General features: G+C 35.2%; 1 protein-coding gene and 1 pseudogene across 3 annotated transcripts in view; one reads left to right on the top strand and one right to left on the bottom strand.

Annotated features, from left to right (window-relative positions):
- NAALADL2 (N-acetylated alpha-linked acidic dipeptidase like 2) overlaps positions 1 to 20878 on the bottom strand; it is a 1363282-nt gene that overhangs the window by 1292607 nt on the left and 49797 nt on the right. The window lies entirely within an intron of this gene.
- LOC112849946 (proto-oncogene serine/threonine-protein kinase mos-like) lies at positions 10898 to 11573 on the top strand (annotated as a pseudogene).

The following is a 20878-nucleotide window of genomic DNA, read 5'->3' as shown; positions in this document are numbered from 1 at the left end:
AAAAGTAGAAATTTTAATTTTAATATGTTCAAATAACATAACATGAAATTATGAAATACCTAGGGATGATTTTTTTTAATTTTGTCTAACTTGTAAAACTTCATTGAAATAAGTTAAATATTCAAATTAACAAAAATACAAAACTTGTTCATAAACTGAATGACTCAATATTGTTCAATGTCAACTGTCCCCAAATTTATTCAACAAAATCAAAATTAAAATTTGAGCAGGGTTTTTGGAGAAGTAACTCTTCTATAATTTCCATGGAAATGCAAAGAACATTAGCCATTAAGGAAATGCAAATTAAAACCACAATGAGTGAGATACAACTATTCACCCAGTAGAAAGGCAAAATAAAAAGACTGATCTTACTAAGTGCTGGGAAGCATGTAAAACAATTACAATTCTCATATATTGCTGGTGCAAATGCAAAATGGTACAGGCACCTAAGAAAATCATTGGCAGTTTCTTAACAAAGTTTCTTGTAAAATTACATACACACTTATCATTCAACCCAGTAATCCCACTCTTAGGTATTTACTCTAGAGAAATAAAACATATGTCCATACACAGACCTGTATAAGACTGTTCATAGTAACTACATACATGATAGCCAAAAATCAGCTATACCTATGATACCCAGATATCCATATATAAGTGGATAAACCCATTGTGGTATATCTATGTAACTAAATACTACTCATGATTAAAAAAGGAATAAACTACTTGAGCACAAACAACATGGATGAATCACAGAAGTATTACGTTGAGTGAAAAAAATCCAGACATAAAAGACTACTTGCTGTATTGTTTAATTAATATGAACTCTTAGAAAAATCTAAGCTATGGGTAGAAAGCAGATCAATAGTTGCCAGAGGCTAGCAGTAGAGAAAAAGGATCAACTGCAATGGCACAATGGAGGTTTATTCAGGTGATGGAAACTTTCTCTATCCTGAATGTACTTGTGGGGTATACAACTTTACTGAATGTATATATCATACAATATGTATACTTATTGTACTTCAATAAAGCTGATTTTCAAAAATTAAGAAGAAACTTCACATTTGTAACTACATATGGTAATAGATGTTAACTAGACTTATTGTGGTGATTTTGCAATATTTACAAATGAAATTATATTGTACATCTGAAATTAATATATTATATGTCAATTATGCCTCAATAAAAAATGCAGAAACTGCATTAAAATATGGAAAAAATTAGTCAGAAAAAATTCACAGATATTTCAATGAAGATCTAAAGAAGGTTAAGAAGAGAAAACCAGTTACTTAGTTTCCAGATTGTAAACGACATTCCTTGAGAGCACATCATGGAATGCCTGAAGCTCCTCAGACCACAGTTGAAAAACATCTATCATGATAACTGAGGCATTCCAAATCAATGAGGAAGGCTGGACTAGTCATCAAGTGGTAGTGTGTCACTAACCTAGCCATTTAGAAATAAAATAAGCTAGACTCTTGTCTTAAATCATACCTCAGAATAAATTCTTTACAGATTAAACATTAAACATAAAAAAGTAACAGAGGAAAATGTTAAATAATTAGTCCTATAACTTCATGTAGGACAAGCTTTTGTAAGCATGGCTCCATGGCCAGAAACTATAAGGAAAAGATTAACAACTATTGGGGGAAATACAAATGAAATTAGAATTGACAATATAGAAAAAAAAATTTAACTGGTGAGACAAAAGACTAATATCCTTTAAAAATATAGAGTTGGTATTAAATGGCAATAAGAAAAAGAAGATTATACTAATAGGGGGAAAAAGCAAGACATGAACAAGAAATTCACAAAAGACAGTGCAATGGCTACTAAATATTTGAAAATATATGACTAATGAACAAATCCAATGTTGAAATATCAAAGTTCACCTGCCTAAATAAAGAATACCCTTGTAAGAATGCAGTGCTAGTGGAAATACATGTTTACATCTTTCTGGAGAGCATTTTGCAGTAAGTATCAAATGTCTAAATCTTCATCATTTTTAAAAGTTTTAAAATTTACTTTATAATCTGATATATAAAGACTTGTGTTTAGCTCAGAACTGTTTATATGGTGGAAAACCATCCTAAATGTTCATAAATATCAGATGCTACAAACACAGTCTGAAGCCACTGAAAATGAGAATGTAACCAATAATTATTGACATAGAAAAATATCCATGGCGGGTACCTGGGTGTCTCAATCTGTTAAGTGTCAGACTTTAGCTCAGGACATGATCTGGCGATTCGTGGGTTCAAGCCCCACATCCAGGTCTGTGCTGACAGCTCAGAGCCTGGAGCCTGCTTCAGATTCTGTGTCTCCCTCTCCCTCTGCCCCTCCCCCACTCATTCTCTCTCTCTCTCTCTCTCTCTCTCTCTCTCTCTCTCTCTCATTCTCTCTCTCTAAAAAATAAAATTAAAAAGTATGTATCCATGGCAAGGGGTTAGATAAAATATGAATATACTTTGCATGAAGACTCATTTAAAAAAAACTATCTTTCTACTTATCTGTCTCTCTTTTTACCTACATATACATACACATACACACAGAGATACACAGGTATGGAAAGTTATACTAAAAGATCAATACAAGTTAGCTGTGATTAGCAAAATTAAAGGAAAGCTTTTTTTTTATATTTGTCTATATTATCTAAATTATTTATGTGTAAAAATAAGACTGTTTAAAGGATTATTTACAATGTAATTTCAAATTTCAAATTGGACAAGAAAAAGTAAATCCGGACATTTTCTAAAAGCTTAAAAACAAGGTGTAGTCATCATAATCAATGTTTACACCAAGTACAATCTACAGCAAGTTTTACTGTTTTTTTTTTAAGTGTCAGACTAAAAATTTTAGAAAAATATCTTGAGGATTTCTTTCCCACATGAAATGCTACCTAAGGATCTACTAAATAGTCTTTCTGCTACCCTTATCCCCAGTGTTTCACTTTGTGGCTTTATATCTCCAATAAAAGATCTTACTGGCTTTAAGTTTCTTTTCTTTGAAAATTATTTTCTGCTAGGTCTTAAGAAAATAAAGTGGAACTGTGGTTTGCATCTTAATTGAGAAAGATAGATAACCTTGAGTCTTAAACCTTCTCTGGCATTTTCTTGATCTTCACTAACCATGACCAAGGTAGAATGGTCTCATCTGCAAATTACTAAAAATAATCAGCTCTGGGAAGTGACCTTGGATGAAGCAATGTTAAATTGGCCAGGAAATTTTTTTGAGGCATCACTGTTATTAACTCGCAATTTTTTCATTTCACTCTGCCACTGATGCTTGGCAGGTTATAATTTTTCATTTTCGCACTTGGATGAAACTCAGTGAAGTAGAGATTATGGAGATAGTAGTGGAGAATTTTTACAAAGGGATTTCCCCCCTCACTCCATAATATTATATGTCTACAAAATGGATTTCTATTGGAGACAACTTATCAGTTGAAGATACATAATCAGATTAAGATAACAGTACTGACCTACACCATATTTAAAAAATTTTTAAAGTGCTGCCTTCTGTATACACAGTTGATGTTATGACCAATTATATACTTGGAAACATTTCCTTAGTGGAGATGGTTTAGGCTGATTCTTCTTTGACAACTCCATGCTTTCAAGAGTTTATTTGCTGGGATTAAAGAAAATGTCTATGAAAATAGAAAACACTTCTTTATACAGAGATGTCCAGTGACACAGATTGGAAATAAACTTGTACTACTATTAATGAACTAGGAGCTAATTTTAGATAGGTGGCATCTATTTTTGCTGCATCCTTCCTCCTTCTTTACCTCCATAAAACCAGTCGCAGTGCCAGTAGTCTGGTGATGACCACTTATATCCAGATTCTTCCAGAATCTCCTTTCAGCATGCTATTCACTAGCCATCTTATGATAGGCACTAAATAGGTAAGTTGTCATTCCCTCAAGTAAAAGAGGACAGAATATTCATTTTAAAAATAAAGAATACTATAATAAGGAACATAGTAAATCAGAGAACAAATTTGAGTTTGGAAATATCCCTTAAATCTGAAGACAATATTTAAATGGGTAGCTAGAATAGAGACTTAGAGACCAGTCTCCTCCAGTCTTAAAAAACTAAGAAATGTAGGGGTGCCCGGGTGGCACAGTCAGTTGAGCGTCCAACTCTTGATCTTGGCTCAGGTCATGGTCTTGTGGTTTGTGGGTTCAAGGCCCGCAACAGGCTCTACACTGATGACGCAAAGCCTGCTTGGGATTCTGTCTCTCCTTCTCTCTGCCTCTCCCCAGCTTGTGCTCTCTCAAAATAAATTAAAAATTTTTTAAACATTAAAAAAAATGAGAAATGCCTACTTGAGTCACTAATTCCCTTAACTTATTTTGATTTGATCATTAGTATCCAATTGCACCCAGGGTAGTGTCAAGGTAGAATACCAAACCAGGGACAACTATTTACTAGGATAACCATTACTTTCTTCCTGAAAATCTTTATGTGTCATCACCATATTACTTAAAAAGAAAATCAGGGCCGCCTGAGTGGCACAGTCAGTTAAGCACTGGACTCTTGATTTCAGCTCAGGTCATGATCTCACCATCATGAGATCACGCCCTGAGTGCAGCTCCACCCTGGGCATGGTACCTGCTTAAGATTCTCTGTCTTCCTCTCCCTCTGCCCCTCCCCAACTTGTGCACACAGCCAAAAATAAATAAATAAATAAATAAATAAATAAATAAATAAATAAATAAATATTAAACTGCTACTGTCCCCCAGAACATATGAATTTGAGGTCTTGTATCTAATTGTAGAATAAAATATTTTGTTCCCCTAAGAAAACTGAGTTAAACACTATTTCACCACAGACATTATAATTACCTCACAATATAATTTTGATATAAATGGGACTGCTTGCTATCTTTTTTTTGTCTAACCACTGGCAAAATATGTAAATTGACAGAAGAGCTGCATAGCAAAGAGCTTCCACTGAGTGACTACAGCATCTTAGCGTTGAACAGATCAAATGCTTTTACAGCAACAGTTTAGAGTAATATTTTGTTTTTAAGTGAAGTTCCAAAATGATATACAGAAATGAGATTAACCATTTCATTGAGATAAAGAGGTAAAGTTTCCAATCTAAAATTTTTAAAAAAGAGGATTGGAGGGCGCCTGGGTGGCTCAGTCGGTTAAGCGTCCGACTTCAGCTCAGGTCATGATCTCGCGGTCCGTGAGTTCGAGCCCTGCGTCGGGCTCTGGGCTGATGGCTCAGAGCCTGGAGCCTGCTTCTGATTCTGTGTCTCCCTCTCTCTCTGCCCCTCTTCCGTTCATACTCTGTCTCTCTCGGTCTCAAAAATAAAAATAAACGTTAAAAAAATTTTTAAAAAATAATAATAATAAAAAAGAGGATTGGTAAGATGATAATATCAAACATACACCTTTATTAATCTGCATGATACACAGTACATGCTAAAGTTTTAAGAAATATAATTAAAATAAAATAAGTTATTTTAATACAAATAATAAAGGTAAAACAAAGATGATACATTTTAAATGTAATACAGTTCCTTTATTAATTTTTGCATGTTTTAATAAACATGTTTAATAAAATGTTTTTGTTATAAATACTAATTAATAGCAAATAGCCCATCAAATAGCATATAGTCAATAATATAGGCTGGTTTTTTCTACCAGCCTCTGAAGTGGAAAAAAAGGGAAAAAAAGAAAAGCAGGAGGAAGAGGGACCAAAGGAAGAGACTGCTCCTTCCTTTCTTTCTCTAAAGCTCTAGAGAGACAAATACAATGCTCCAAAGATTAGAATCAGGTCTACTCTTGTCCTACTGGGCAGGCCCCATTTCAAGCAAAAGGTAGAGTAGTTTGGCTTGTTCCTCTATAAAAGCTGGTAACACAGAGAAAGTTAGCCTAGATTTTCTATGCATTAAGGTAGCAGTATTTGGTGCACAAGCTACAGAGAAACCTGTAGCTTAAAATTTCCTACTTTTGAAAAATAATGTCAAGATTCATCATTTATATTGTGAAAATTGCTGATTTGACCCTTCCACAGAAAATACTGAAAACTGAAAGACTAAATAGCATACAATCATTCATCCTAGCAGTAAGTAATAAGAAACAAGGATGGAATATATTTTATTAGAAGATCTACTACAATAGGAGTACTTTATATTTTAATAATAAAAGGAAATTCTTAGCCATAACTTGAACATATTTTTATTCTTGCAAAATTATTAAATTTTAAAAGCAATCCATTTTGTTATTCTTGTATTACAAGACATTCCATAAAATGTTCACCACTTCAAGGTAATTCTATTTGTTCAAAATTGCATTCTTTTTAAAATAGCATTTCTAGTATTAAGGGAAATAAGCAAAATCTCAGTCGGTCATTTTTTGTTTTAAGTAGTCAAATTATTAAACTAAAATTCCAAAAAGGCATTTTTAAAGGAAAAGTAGTTTGAACAATTACCTTTCTTATCAATAACGTAAACTGAGCCAGATCGTCAAAAATAAGTATTACCTATTACTAACTTTTGTTTTTATCATAGACTGAGGTAATATAAACGAAAATATAAATAGTTAAGTTATAGTTAGACTTTCTTAAGGAACACTGATATCAAGGACTACTTACAGCATCTGGAAAATCCTTTTGTAGATGCAGAAATACAGCAGACATCTTTGGTACCATTACAGTACTGAGACATGCCGCCTGAGGGGTAGGAAACGCTGCCTCATGCCCTATAACTTGTGTCTTCTACTTTCAGAAACTGGACTGACTAGGCATGTTAAATATTTCCTTATTAGCTTACCTTTATATATTTTTTTTTTAATTTTTTTTTTTTTAACGTTTATTTATTTTTTTGGGACAGAGAGAGACAGAGCACGAACGGGGGAGGGGCAGAGAGAGAGGGAGACACAGAATCAGAAACAGGCTCCAGGCTCTGAGCCATCAGCCCAGAGCCCGATGCGGGGCTCGAACTCACGGACCACGAGATCGTGACCTGGCTGAAGTCGGACGCTCAACCGACTGCGCCACCCAGGCGCCCCTACCTTTATATTTTTTTAAGAAAAGCCAAGAAAGACATCCAGTGCCTTGTTTTATTCATGAGACTGTGCCAGAAATCATTAATAGAAATAAATAGAAATAAAGTTAGGAAATCTCAGCCAAAGCCAAAGATTTCTCTAGACTTTAGTCTTCTCTCTTGAGTGTAGCTATATGTATGATGCAACCCTCACTTTATAATGCACAGACATGTTAAATACTAAAATGACTGTATTAACAGAAAAAAAGTCATAATACTCTGCCTCTGAAATACCAAGGGCAATGAAGATCTATGAAATGGACAAGAGTGCTTCAATTTAAGTAACACCAGAATTAAACAGCATAGAGAGAGATGAGTAGAGCTCAAGAAACTTCCCTCTCGTAGCTGTTTAGGCATTCACTTTCCCTTACTTTCCCTTGCTTTTGAATGGACTCCCCCACCCCTCCTGCGCTGTCAAAGTTTTCTATGAAAAACACCAAGATTATTTTTACTTATACCAAGTATTTTGAGTGCCTAAGACGTGTGCACACACTTAGAAAGTATAACATGTTACTGTGAAGTTGGAAAAAGGATTATTCTCCCCAATCAACAGGTTCTTTAATTCAAAACAGTAAAATATAATATAATATAATATAATATAATATAATATAATATACACATAGTGATAGCTAATAATAGACATGAAAATGATTTACTAATGAAAAATAGAGCTAAGAAAAAAGATTTTAGATAATTTAATGACCACAAATAATGTGTATCAAAAATGCTATATCAGTTTTTAATTACTTATCATAATGCATTTACTAAATGAATATAATGGCATTTTAGAAAAGAAATATTTCAGGTAGGATAGCAGAAAAAAACTTAAGCAGTTAAAAAAATAAAAAAGAGATTTTTGTCTTTCAAATAAGTCACAGGTGAAGCTGATATCACTGTATGGACTACACTTTAGAATCACTGACTTAGGGATTCCTCTATGCTTGAGATTGTTCAGCATAGATGAGGTGGACACTCAAACTGTACAAGATCTGAGGCAGGAGACTATGTGAGAATAGCGATTTCAGAGACTGAAGGTACATGGTACAAACAAATCATGACAAAATGCTACCTCGCATCTTCCTAGGTGTCACATGTGTGGGAAGAGGGGTGAGGAAGAGGTCCTCGTGCTGCCCTCATGAAACTTGAAGGATTGGGACCTGAAAGAAGTCACTCTAAAAAAAGCTCTGGCCACTGATTTTGCTATGGATCTCATCCACTCAGCTTAAGACCTGAATAGGAGAAAGATAAGCCTCCCCAAACAAGAAGAAATTCTCCAGCACACTGCCTCCAGACTGTATCTGCACCGTTAGCTCTCCTGGGCTTCAAGCCTGCTGGCCCATACTACAGATTTGGGCTTGCCAGCCTCCATAATCACACCATCCATACTCTGTTGTCTGTCTTTAGCCAAATTTCCTTATCTCTGTCTTTGACATCTGTTTGAGTACACCACTGAGCGATCCTGCATGAATTTCTAAGTATGAACATCTTTTGGAGATTCTTTGCCAAAAACAGGAATTAAAAAAAATGAGCAAAGGGAAAGGAGCCAAGTATAATTTACTCATATTTTATTTAAATCCACCCTGTTTTTAAAAGTTAAAAAAAAGGCCTAATCAAATATCTGCCTCGTTCTTGGGCTGAAGCATAGTCTATAGCATATCTTTTGTCTTGGTTGGGCTGTAATACATTTTTGAATTCTAGTAAGGAGACTGAACCAATAATCAAAACCTCCAACAAACAAAAGCCCAGGACCAGAGGGTTTCACTGGTGAATTCCACCAAATATTCAAAGAAGATTTAATGCCTATCCTTCTCAAATTCCTCCAAAACAATGAAGAGGAGGGAATGCCTCCAAACTCATTTTATGAGGCCAGCATTATCCTGATACCAAAACCAGACAAGGACACAAAAAAAGAAAGAAGGAAAGTTAAAAGAGGAAAGGGGAGGGGAAGAAGGAGAGGGGAGTAAAGGGGAGAGGAAGAGATGGGGGAAGAGAGGAAATTAGGCCAATATCCTTGATGAACATAGATGCAAAAATTTCAAAATGTTAGCAGAACAAATTCAACAATACATTAAAAGAATCATACACCATGACCAAGTGGCATTTTGGGATTTATTTGTCTCATCTACTGAGAACAAGCCTTCTGAGAACAAACATGAACATTTCTGCAAAGCAACATTGCTAATTAAACAATACCTAACAGGCCAAAGTTAACTATCAAGAGATATTCACCAAAGTAATCCCACTGCCACTTTTGCTGAGTTGTGGGAAGAAGCAAACCCTCATGGCTCTGGATAAATGAAAAATTCATATAAAAAGTAATTTTAATTTCTTAAGTTACAGCTCTAAATATTTCTGAGACTTCTCAACTCTGACCTTCAACTCCAGCAGCAGTGCTCCTTTTCAGTCACCCCATTCCCAGGGTCACATCCTGGGCCACCATCACCTCAAACAGCTTAAATTTCCCACTGATTATAGTCCTCATCATTCCAAAAATCTTACTCCATTGCTACTGATACCTTTGATCTTGAAACTCACTGGAGTTTCTGATGCTCTGACCACCTCTACTTTCTTGGAGGTCATCATCCACTCCCTACCCCACCCCAGCTCTGCCATGTCCCTGTCTAAATACCTTCTGATCCAACCTAGACTTTATGGCACATCATTTCAACAAATTTCTTATCAAAAATCCATTCCCTCTGCTCCAGCCCTGCTAAAAAAGGCCTTTCTCAGACCTATCATTTGCCCTCTATGCTCCTGTGCCCAGATTCCTGAAGACTAATGCAGACACCATGCTAAAAATACACTGCTTCTCACCCCAGCTGAGCTCCCCAGGCCACTGAGCTCCCCTTTGGTTGGTCGTCTTTTCCATTCCCCTCAGTGACTATCCCTAATGTCTATTATTCTCTCCAGCACTGTATCTCATCCCAAACCTCTTCTCCTTTAGCAAATAGTTCCTCAGAGTATTATCAAGAAGTATCTTTCTCACTCTCCATTTCCCAGAGATATATTTACCTAGAATCATGCCATCTTTTCCTCATGCCCTAAAGGAAGAAACTTCTACCTTAGGCTGGTCCCTGCATCTGTACTTTAAATCCCATTCACTCTCAGTTACTCAAGATCTTTATACTATCAATGATCTTTTCTCTTTGCTGCATCATCAACTTCGTCTCAACTAGATCCTTCCTTCAGCAACATATAAATATGTTCACATTTCTCCCAGCATAATAAAAATCCTACCTTTGACTTATGCTTACTTCTTCCCTTCCCAAGTACCCTCTTATAAGTATACTCCCTGTCTCCATATCCCCTTTTGCATCTCTCAACCTTTTGCAGTTTGCTGCTACTTCAACCACACTATTGGTATTACTCTCACTAAGATCATTTAAATGACTTTCAAGTTTCTAAGTTTAAAGGCCAGGTTTCCATTCTCTTACTTGAGCTCCCTACAATATTTGATACTACTCATCAATTTCCCCTCTTCAAGTGCTCTCCTGGTTAAAATTTTTTTTAATGTTTATTTACTTTTGAGAGAGAGAGAGAGAGAGAGCGAGCAGGGGAGGGGCAGAGAGACAGGGAGACACAGAATTGGAAGCAGGCATCAGGCTCCAAGCTGTCAGCACAGAGCCTGATGCAGGGCTCGAACCCATGAACCATGAGATCATGACCTGAGCCAAAGTCAGATGCTCAACCGACTGAGCCACTCAGGCACCCCATCTCCTGGTTTTAGAGTAACATTATCCCTTGTTTCTCTTCTTCTCTACCTAGTTTTTCTCTCTGTTTCCGGGATGCTTCTTCCTACACATTCAAAAAAAAAAATGTTTAAAAACACACTGAATGGCATCCCAGTGGACCTTCTGGGCTAAGCCACATATAGCAGGGCTCTGTCACGACAATATCATGCAGGTTGTGACTGTGAGCACTCACAGCCCCATGGGCTTTAATAGTCTGTATGCCATAATCGTGGAGTTTGGTGGCAATGGCACTTTACACGAAGTCATATATGGTGCTATCAGCTGCCCTGAGAAAGAGAAAGGGGGCTTCACTGCTGTGCCAGAAAACAATTAAATTTGGGAAAGTATATACTGTCATACACCTAGGGAAATAAGGATTCCCTAGATGTTTGATGGCCTGCTTTTCCGTCACTCATAAAGTATTGTGCACTTGGCCCTGAGGCTTGCTAACATTTTGATTAGTGAGCAAGATGCCTGCAAAATTGGTGACTGGTTGCTTCAAGAAGCTGGAAGATTCGCTGTGTTTCCAGAGACTTCTTACCATCTAGAGAACACATACATCCACCAAGCCCCAGAGCTCCTGAAAGACCATAACACCCAAAGTTGACACCTATTCTTCTATCATTCTCTAGCAAATGACCACCAAAGAGGTGCCTTACTCAGGGGAGCATCAGTATGTGCTCTACACCATAGAGGCCTATCATCTTCATCCATTTCTCTCAGCAGCTGTCTTCACAGACTCCATCTCTGGGAAAAGACAAGATATCTGCTGCTGCTAAGTGCAGAACTTCTGACTTTAACTCTTTAAAACCTTAATTTGGCTGATTTTAAACCTATATTAAGATAAACTATTGCTTTGTTTCTATTCATTTTTTTTTTACTTTATTTAAATCCAAGTTAGTTAACATATAGTGTAATAATGGTTTCATGAGTAGAATTTAGTGATTCATCACTTACATTATAATACCCAATGCTCATCCCAACAAGTGTTTTCCTACGCCCATCACCAATTTAGCCCATCCCCCCATCCAACACTTCTCCAGCAACCCTCAGTTTGTTCTCTGTATTTACGAGTTTCTTATCATTTGCCTCCCTCTCTGTTTTTATCTTATTTTTACTTCCCTTCAGCTATGTTCATCTGCTTTCTTTCTTAAGTTCCACAAATGAGTGAAATCATAGGATATTTGTCTTTCTCTGACTTATTTTACTCAGCATAAGACATTCAAGTTCCATCCACATTGCAGCAAATGGCAAGATTTCAATCGTTTGATCACCAAGTAATATTCCATTGTATATATACACCACATCTTCTTTATTCACTCATTCATCAGTGGATAGATATTTAGGCTCTTTCCATAATTATTCATTTTTTAATTTTTTTTTAACGTTTTATTTTATTTTTGGGGGGATAGAGAGAGACAGAACATGAACGGGGGAGGGGCAGACAGAGAGGGAGACACAGAATCGGAAACAGGCTCCAGGCTCTGAGCCATCAGCCCAGAGCCTGACGCGGGGCTCAAACCCACGGACCGCGAGATCATGACCTGGCCGAAGTCGGACGCTTAACCGACTGCGCCACCCAGGCGCCCCCATAATTATTCATTTTTAAAGAAGATATGGAAGAAAAATATTTGTAGGAGGGATTTTTAGAAAATAAATTTAAAACTCAAAAAAAAGAAAGAAAAGAATTGCCAGAATATAAATTTTACATCAATTAAAACTGTTACATTATAACAAAAAATAATAAACATAAATTCAATGCTCTGTAAGCATGATAAATTTGACATTAACAGCATATATACTTTACAAATCAGTGTATTTCAATCAACAGATGGCTGCTTTCAAGATGGTATGGGAGGGGCGCCTGGGTGGCTCAGTCGGTTAAACATCCGACTCAGGTCATGATCTCACGGAGTTCATGGGTTCGAGCCCCGCGTCAGACTCTGTGATGACAGCTCAGAGCCTAGAGCCTTCTTCGGATTCTGTGTCTCCCTCTCTCTCTGCCCCTCCCCTGCTCATGCTCTGTCTCTCTCTCAAAAATGAATAAACATTAAAAAAAATTTTTTTAATTACAAAAAAAAGATGGTATGGGAAAGGAATGGAGAGGAAAACACTGATCTTAATTTTTTTTTGAAGTTTATTAATTTTTGAGAGAGAGAGAGAGACAGAGTGTTAGTGGGGGAGGGAGACACAGAATCTGAAGCAGGTTCCAGGCTCTGAGCTGTCAGCCCAGAGCCCAATGCAGAACTTGGACTCACGAACCTCGAGATCATGACCTGAGCCAAAGTAGGACACTTAACCAACTAAGCCACCAGGTGGCCCAGGAAAATGCTGATCTTAAGAGTGCATTAAAGTCTTCTACACTGTTCCAGGGGAGACAGTATATTCTTTACAAAATATAAAACTAAACCAAAATTAATTAAACTCAACATGATCATAAAATATCCATCTTACATGAGTAATCTTTAAAAATGTAAGAATTTCTTTAAAAAGGAAGAGAAAATTAAAAGTAAATTAAGTAAAAGACATGAAAGAATAAAGATTACAATAGAAATCAATGAAACTGAAAATAATAGAAGAATTTAATTAAACCATAAACTGATTCTTTGAAATAATCAAGAAAAAATAGCCAGATGGGGGGTAAAAACAGAGAGAAGACACAGATTTTCACTATCAGGAATCAGAGACATGGCATCATTCCAAATGCTATAGCTATTAATTAAGAAAATATCATGAAAAACTTTACGCCAATAAATTCTACAACTTAGATAAAACTGAAAAAAATGGTTTCAAACTGTCAAAGCTCACTCAAGAAGAAACAGGTAGCCATTTATACCTCTGTACCTTTTACAGAAATTGTATCTGTAGCTAACACCCTATCCACAAGTAAAAATCTACACCCAGACAGCTTCACCAGAGAAGTTTCCTAAATATTTATGGAAGAGATCATCTCAACACCAAACAAAATCGTCCAGAAAACTGAGGAGGAGGAATAGTTCCCAATTCATTCTATAAAACTATCATTACCCTACTACAATTATGTTGCAAGAAAAAGATAATTGAGACCAATATGCCTCACTTTAAAAAATGCAAAACTTGAAAACAAAATTTAGGCCAATGGAAACCAACAATATATAAATGATGGAGTGGGGTTTATTCATTTACCCCAGAAATGCAAGGTTGGCTTAACATTCAAACAGTAATTAATATAGTTCACCATATTTCAGACTGAAAAAAGAAAAACCAGATCATTTTAATGTATGCATTAAAATTATATGACAAAATCCCTTATCCATTCATGCTAAAAAATTTTAGCACATCTGGAATAACAGAGAATTTTCTCACCCTGATAAAGGGCATTGACCAAAAATCCTCCATTTAACACCACACTTAATCTCTTTTCCTAAGATCAAGAAAAACATAAAGATGTTTGTCACCACTTATATACAACATCACTCTGGATATTTAAGCTAGAGCAGTTGTAAGTGTGTGTGTGTGTGTGTGTGTGTGTGTGTGTGTGTGAGTGAGTTGAGGGGAATGGGGAGTTTAAAATAATAAAAGGATAGGGTGCCTGAGTAGTTCAGTCAGTTAAGCTTCTGACTCTGGATTTTGGCTGAGGTCATGATCTCACAGCTTGTGGGTTCGAGTCCCATATTGGGATCCACACTGGCAGCATGGAGCCTAAGATATTCTCTCTCTCCCTCTCTCTGCCTTTCCCCTGGTTATGTTCTCTCTCAAAATAAATAAAGCTTAAAAAATTTTTTAATTAAAATAAAATAATAAAAGGCATTCAGATGGAAAGGAAGAAAACTGCCTTTGCAAATAATCTTATAGGACATGATAATCTATACAAATAATCCAGTGGAATCTACAACAAAAAACAAATACTAGAAATAATGAGTTTTAGCATGGTAGTAAGATCCACGGTCAACATATAATATATAAAAAGAACTGTATTTCTATAAGCTAGTAATGAATCATCATAAATTCAAAATTTTGAAAAAAACGCCCTTAACACATATAAAAAATATGAAATATTTAGGACAAAATAAGTAACTCTGACAAAATGTACAAGACTTGTGAAATAAAAACTGTAAAATATTGCTAAGAGAATTTAAAGAAGACATCTGTACACAGAGAGGCATACCTTATCCATAGGTCAAAAGAAACAACAATGTGAAATTGTCAATTCTCCCCAAATTGACACGATTCAACATATCCCAGAACAAAATCCTAGCTGGATTTTTGTATTAAATTGAAAGCTGATTCTAAAACTCATGTAGAAATGCAAAGGGCCTAGAATAACCAAAACAACTTTGAAGAACAAAACTGTAGGGCTTTTAATCAAGTAGAATTATCTACTTGATTAAAAGATTTTATTATATAGCTAGTAATCAAGAAAGTGTAGTAGTGGCTCAGACAGAGATAAGCAAATAGATCAATGGAACAAAATAGATATTCCAAAAAGAGGCATATATATATATATATATATATATATATATATGGACAACTGATTTTTTTACAAAGGCAAAAAAGGCAATTCAGTGGAGAAAGAATAGTCTTTTGAACTGATGCTGAAACAAGTGAAAATCACTATACAGAAAAAAGAAAAAGAAAAAAAAGTTGATCCATGCCTTAATCCTTATATAAAAATTACTCATAATGAATCACAGACTTAAATTCTAAAAAATTAAAACATTTAGAATAATGCATAAAAGAAAACCTTGTGCGCCTGATGTACACAAAGATTTCTTAGTATAATACTGAAAAAGCATAATCCATAAAAGAACAAAATGACAAATTGGATTTCACCAAAATCAAAAACTTCTATTCGAAAGACCGTTAAGAAGAATGAAAAGACAAGCCACAGACTAGGAAAATATATTTGCAAGACAGCTATATGATAAAGAATTTGTATCTAAAATGTATAAAGAACTCTTAATTGAAAATCTGGCCAAAGATTAAAACAAACACATTATCAAGAAATATAAATGGATCACAATAAGCAAATGAAAAGATACTTAACATCATTAGTCATAAGAGAAATGAACATTAAAACCACAAAGATATACAATTATATTTCTCTAAGAATGGCTAAAATTAGAAAGCCTGGCCATGGAAAGTGGCAACAAAACTGAGGACAACCTGAAAATCTCATATATTGCTGACTGGAATGTAAATGATACAACCACTTTGGAAAACAGTTTGGCAGTTTCTTAAAAACTTATACACAGACCTACCATATAGCCCAGGCATTCCACTCCTAGATATTTCCCCAAGAGAAATAAAAGCAGAAGCCCAGATGTAATCTTGTATGTGAATGTCCATAGTAGCTTTATTTATAAGAGCCAAAAACTAGATGATCTTAAATGTTTATCAACAGGGAAATAAACAAATTGTATCATGTTCATATAATAGAATGTTTCTTCAAAGAAAATAAACTATTAATATACACAACAATACAAGTGTTATCTCAAAACTATACTTCAGGAAACATAAAACAGCACATACGATATGATCCATTTACACAAAATTATGGAAAATGAAAACCAATATATAATAACAGAAAGCATATCAGTGGTTGCCCGGGAAATAAAGGCAGGGGCAGGAACAGGAGGAACTACAAACAGGACTGAGGAAACTTTTGGGCCTGATGGCTATGTTCACTATATAATGTGGTTATGATTTCACTGGTATGTTAATATGTCAGAATTCACAAACTGCATACTTTATATGTACCTTATTGTATGTCAATCATACCTCAATAAAGGTAAAAATAAAGCTCTAAAAACATAAAAAAGAAATAAGGCCTCTAAACTGTTAGGATTCACTGATTTTCACTTGAACCATTAAACATGTGTACATTGAAATGTTCATTTTCATTCCAAAGATACCATTTGCCAGGTTCATCTTTCAGTTGTTGATATAAAAGACTCCAGCACCAAAAAATGTTAGATATTCAATACATGGTCACTTATTTTAGGCAAAGTCCTCTAATTTTCATAATCATCACAAGCAATCAGCAAGGGGTGAAACTATCATTTATTCACTAGAAAAATATTTACTGAGTGTTACAGTCTGTGCTAGGTAATAAAATACAGTAAATAAAAATGAGTTTCCACCATCAAGAAGGTCATGGTCTAGTGGGGAAGACAGGAATTTTTGAAGCTAATGTTCAAAAGATGTGGCAAGTGCAATATTAAAGATATGCAGAAGTGTGTTCATTGCATAATGTGAGCAAGGAAGAGGCATACCTAACTGGCTGGGGACAATAAATACAATGCAGGCTAGGGGAGGGAAAGCTTTGCAAAGGAAGAAACTTCTAAACCATATGTAAATAGTAACATTAAAATAACATGATAATTCAGTTACAAAAATAAATCTCTTCCTTTTAGTACCTTTTAGTACCTACTGACATGTTCCTTTAAAAGAGAAGGAATGATTCTGAAAGGTAGTACCTGTATGCATATCACCCGTACTTCCAAAATATTAAAATATTTTGGCAAAATAATGGATAAAATGTTGAGAAAAGATTCTAGATAAGAATATAAAAGTAAAGGTTTTTAGTAATAGCTTTAATAAATAATTCACTTTTTTATTCATGTGCAAGTAATGGGACAGATCTATAATGGAGCTAGGACAGAGAATGCATCTGTATGCTGGCCTTATTATTTTAATTACTTAGGATGAATTAATTCTTTAAAGAATATATTCAGTCTAAATCTTACTACCAATAGATTCATGCTTAACTTCTTGTAGTATTATAGACCTTGAGGAGTTCCACAAGAATTGTGGAACTTATGAAGGTAAAGAAGAATAGTAATGGAAGTATGCTAACACGATTTGGGTTCCATGTTATTTAAATATTCTATTATTGCAGTATCCATCAGAATAACAACACTATAGCTAATCTCATCAAGGTCAAGGATAGGAATAAGGTGAGATAAAAACCAGAATTTATCACTGCTTTAACTGAGGATATCTAAAAGATTAATAATTCCAACCTTGAATATTGAACAGATCCCGTCTACATATATAGATGGCCAAATAATCCTTTCCTTTACCCACTTCTAATACATGCATGTGTTGGAATATATATGTATATATATGTATATGTATATGTATATGTATTATATATATACACACACACACACATTTACATATGTGTATGTATATATACACACACACACACTCTCACATATATAACATCAGCTGGCATCAATGAATACATGCCTTTAACATTAGGAGAGAATTCTCTATCCCATGATCTAGGCAAAGGAAAAATAAATCTTTACAGTTTTATGATCATGCAAATAGCCAAGAAATGAGTCAAATATTATCAACATCTAACGTCAACACTGAGGGAGCCAAAGTGCTAATGGAAGTTACATTTTCTTCTTGGCATATTTAGTGTTTTAAGAGTGTCCAATATGTTCATAGTATATCAAATGAGAAAATTTCAGGCAGTAGAGACAGTATATACATAGAATGAGCTGAGAAATACTGAGGGATATCTAATGAGGTTATGGAACAAATCAATTCAGCTTGCCTGCTGACTGTTCATTAGCCACCCTAAAAGAGCCAGAGGTGCCCCCTCTTCCTGCCAGCAGCTGCTGAACCAAAAGGAAGAATCACTGGAGTTCAAGAGCACAAACATCATACAATCAGAAAATGTTAGAGCTGGAAAGGCTCTAAAAGGTCACATAGTAACAGTATCCAAATCAGTAGGTCATGGTTACACTTCAGTGATTCTATGAACTTCTTGAAATTATATACAAAGATCTGTGTACACATGCAGAAGAACCATTTATCTAGTTGAATCATTTCATTTAATGGATGGGGAAACAGTTCCACTGATACTCACAACTCACTAGTACTAAATCAGAGACAAGATCTCTTGAGTCCCAGCTATTTGTTTTTGCTAACACACCAAGTATTAAGTATTAAAAATCTTAACTGCAGCAGAAAAAGACAGCTGCAATCCCTAATCTGAGATTTTCAAAAATATTCAATACACCCTGTGTAATCACTCAATAAACTCTCCAAGAGTCCATTTATACTGCCCTTCCTTGTCAAAGTGCCAAACATAACCTGTGTGATATTTGTGTTCTGGCAGCCCTTGCAAGTGAATCAATATCTGACACAAGTAGCTGCTCATGCCCTACTGGCATCTCAGAAACCAAAGGTAGTCTGTCAGAACACTCAAGGAAGAAATTAGAGGATACAAAAAGGTTTGAGAATATAAGTGTTCAAGGGCAGAGCTATGCAGTAACTTATACTGCCTTGTGTATAGTTGATGCTCAGCAAATGTTTGCTGAACTGAATTGAACTGATGTGTAAACCATCTGACAAATGGTCACTCTGACCATTACCAAAGGAGGAAGAATTCTTGCTCAAGAATTGCTTCCCTTATGAATACACTAAGGCTATTTTTTTAAATTAGCTTTCCTTAAGCAACTCCATACATATTCATCAACGTTTCAGTTATTCCAAAATACCTCTGATTTTACAAACAGAAGCCAGGGCTTTACAAGTTCGATAAATTTACAAGACTTTCTCTCAGTGTTGCTGATATCTAGATCTAGACCTAGACATAGATATATAGATGAAATCTCTCTAGTAAGATATTTTGGCTAATAAGAATCTTTCATCAAATTAATTAACATCATTAGATTCACTTTCAGATGGTTTGACAGTGGTCTTTGGGGTCTAATAACATATTGCTATTGTGGGCAAGCTGCCACTGGACTAAATATGATTTTGTACAAAGTAAATTCTCCATCTCACATATAAATAAAGTGCTTTCCTCTGCAAAACCTGCTTCTTTCCCTATTAACTACTGTGATTAGAAGCATATAATTTATCTAGTGCCCAGTCCAAAAAGTTTACTAAACTTTTCTCTTACCTAAAACATCTACTGAATAAGGATACCCAAATATATCTTATCTATCAAATTCACAACTTCCTTTTTCCATGGCCAATGCTTTCTTATAGGCCCTCATCAGCATAAGCCAGAACTCACAATTCTTGCTACCTTTAATTGTTCCCATTCTAGTTATTCCTTCAATGACATCAGAATTTGTTTTCTAAAAAGCAAATTTAATCATTTTTTACTCTTGCCTGAAACCTATTAGTGGCCTCCTACTGCATTCAAGTAAACTCAGATTTTTACCTTAAAATTAAAGGTAATTAAAGCTTGGTGTTCTTTCTATTCTCTTGTGCGGCAACCCGTAACATCTCCTACAGGCTCTTTTAAACATCCTGCTTAGAGACCTTGCCAAGGTTCTCCATGTCAGCCTATTTTCTTTATTCCCTTAACTTTTAGCATATACTGTACCCACTCCGTAAAACACTCTCTGACACTTTTTCCATGAGGCATAGATGCTATCTTTCCTTCATGGCTTAGGCAAAGGCTGCAAAAAGAACCTTACCTGTCTCCCCCACAGGAAGTCAGTTATTTGCTTTCCAATCTAGCATTTTATCCATATTTCTATCAGCACATTTAAAACAATATTTTATGAAATATACATACTGAAGTAAAATATATTACCTGAACAAAATGAAAGTCAATTAAATATCAGTACCAAAAAGATATCTAGAATCCCCAAATATGCACACTTCCAACATCCCCATGGGCCAATGGAGGAATAACAAGGAAAATCAGGAAACGTATTAAAAAATAATAAATACATGTTAGATAAAATTCATGAAATGGGGTGACAACAGTGAAAATCAGAGTGAGAACCTCCAAAAGCCTCTCCTACATAAAACCAACAAGAGAACTGGCAAAATTGTTAGAATCAACTTTTTCAAAACTCAAAATACCGAAGGCTTGCAGCATTCTTGTGAATGTTTATTCAAGAAAAATAACTGATCTCAGTAAAAACAGTGATCTTTAAGGAAGTTGAATTTGCCCTACTCCTTTCCCCCATTAGTTGAAAACTAAGCACACATATTTGTGGTGAATACTAGAAGACAGGCCACCTCTAAAAAAAAAAAAAAAAGCAGTATGGGTCTGGAGCATCTTCAAACTCTCATTCCCAAAGAAATGTCATGATATGACCTATTTTATGGTTCCTAGAAG

Source organism: Puma concolor, chromosome C2 (assembly GCF_028749965.1).
Source record: "Puma concolor isolate L17-30 chromosome C2, mPumCon1.1.hap2, whole genome shotgun sequence".
NCBI classification, from domain to species: Eukaryota; Metazoa; Chordata; class Mammalia; order Carnivora; family Felidae; genus Puma; species Puma concolor.
This window is presented reverse-complemented; position numbering and strand designations above follow the sequence as displayed.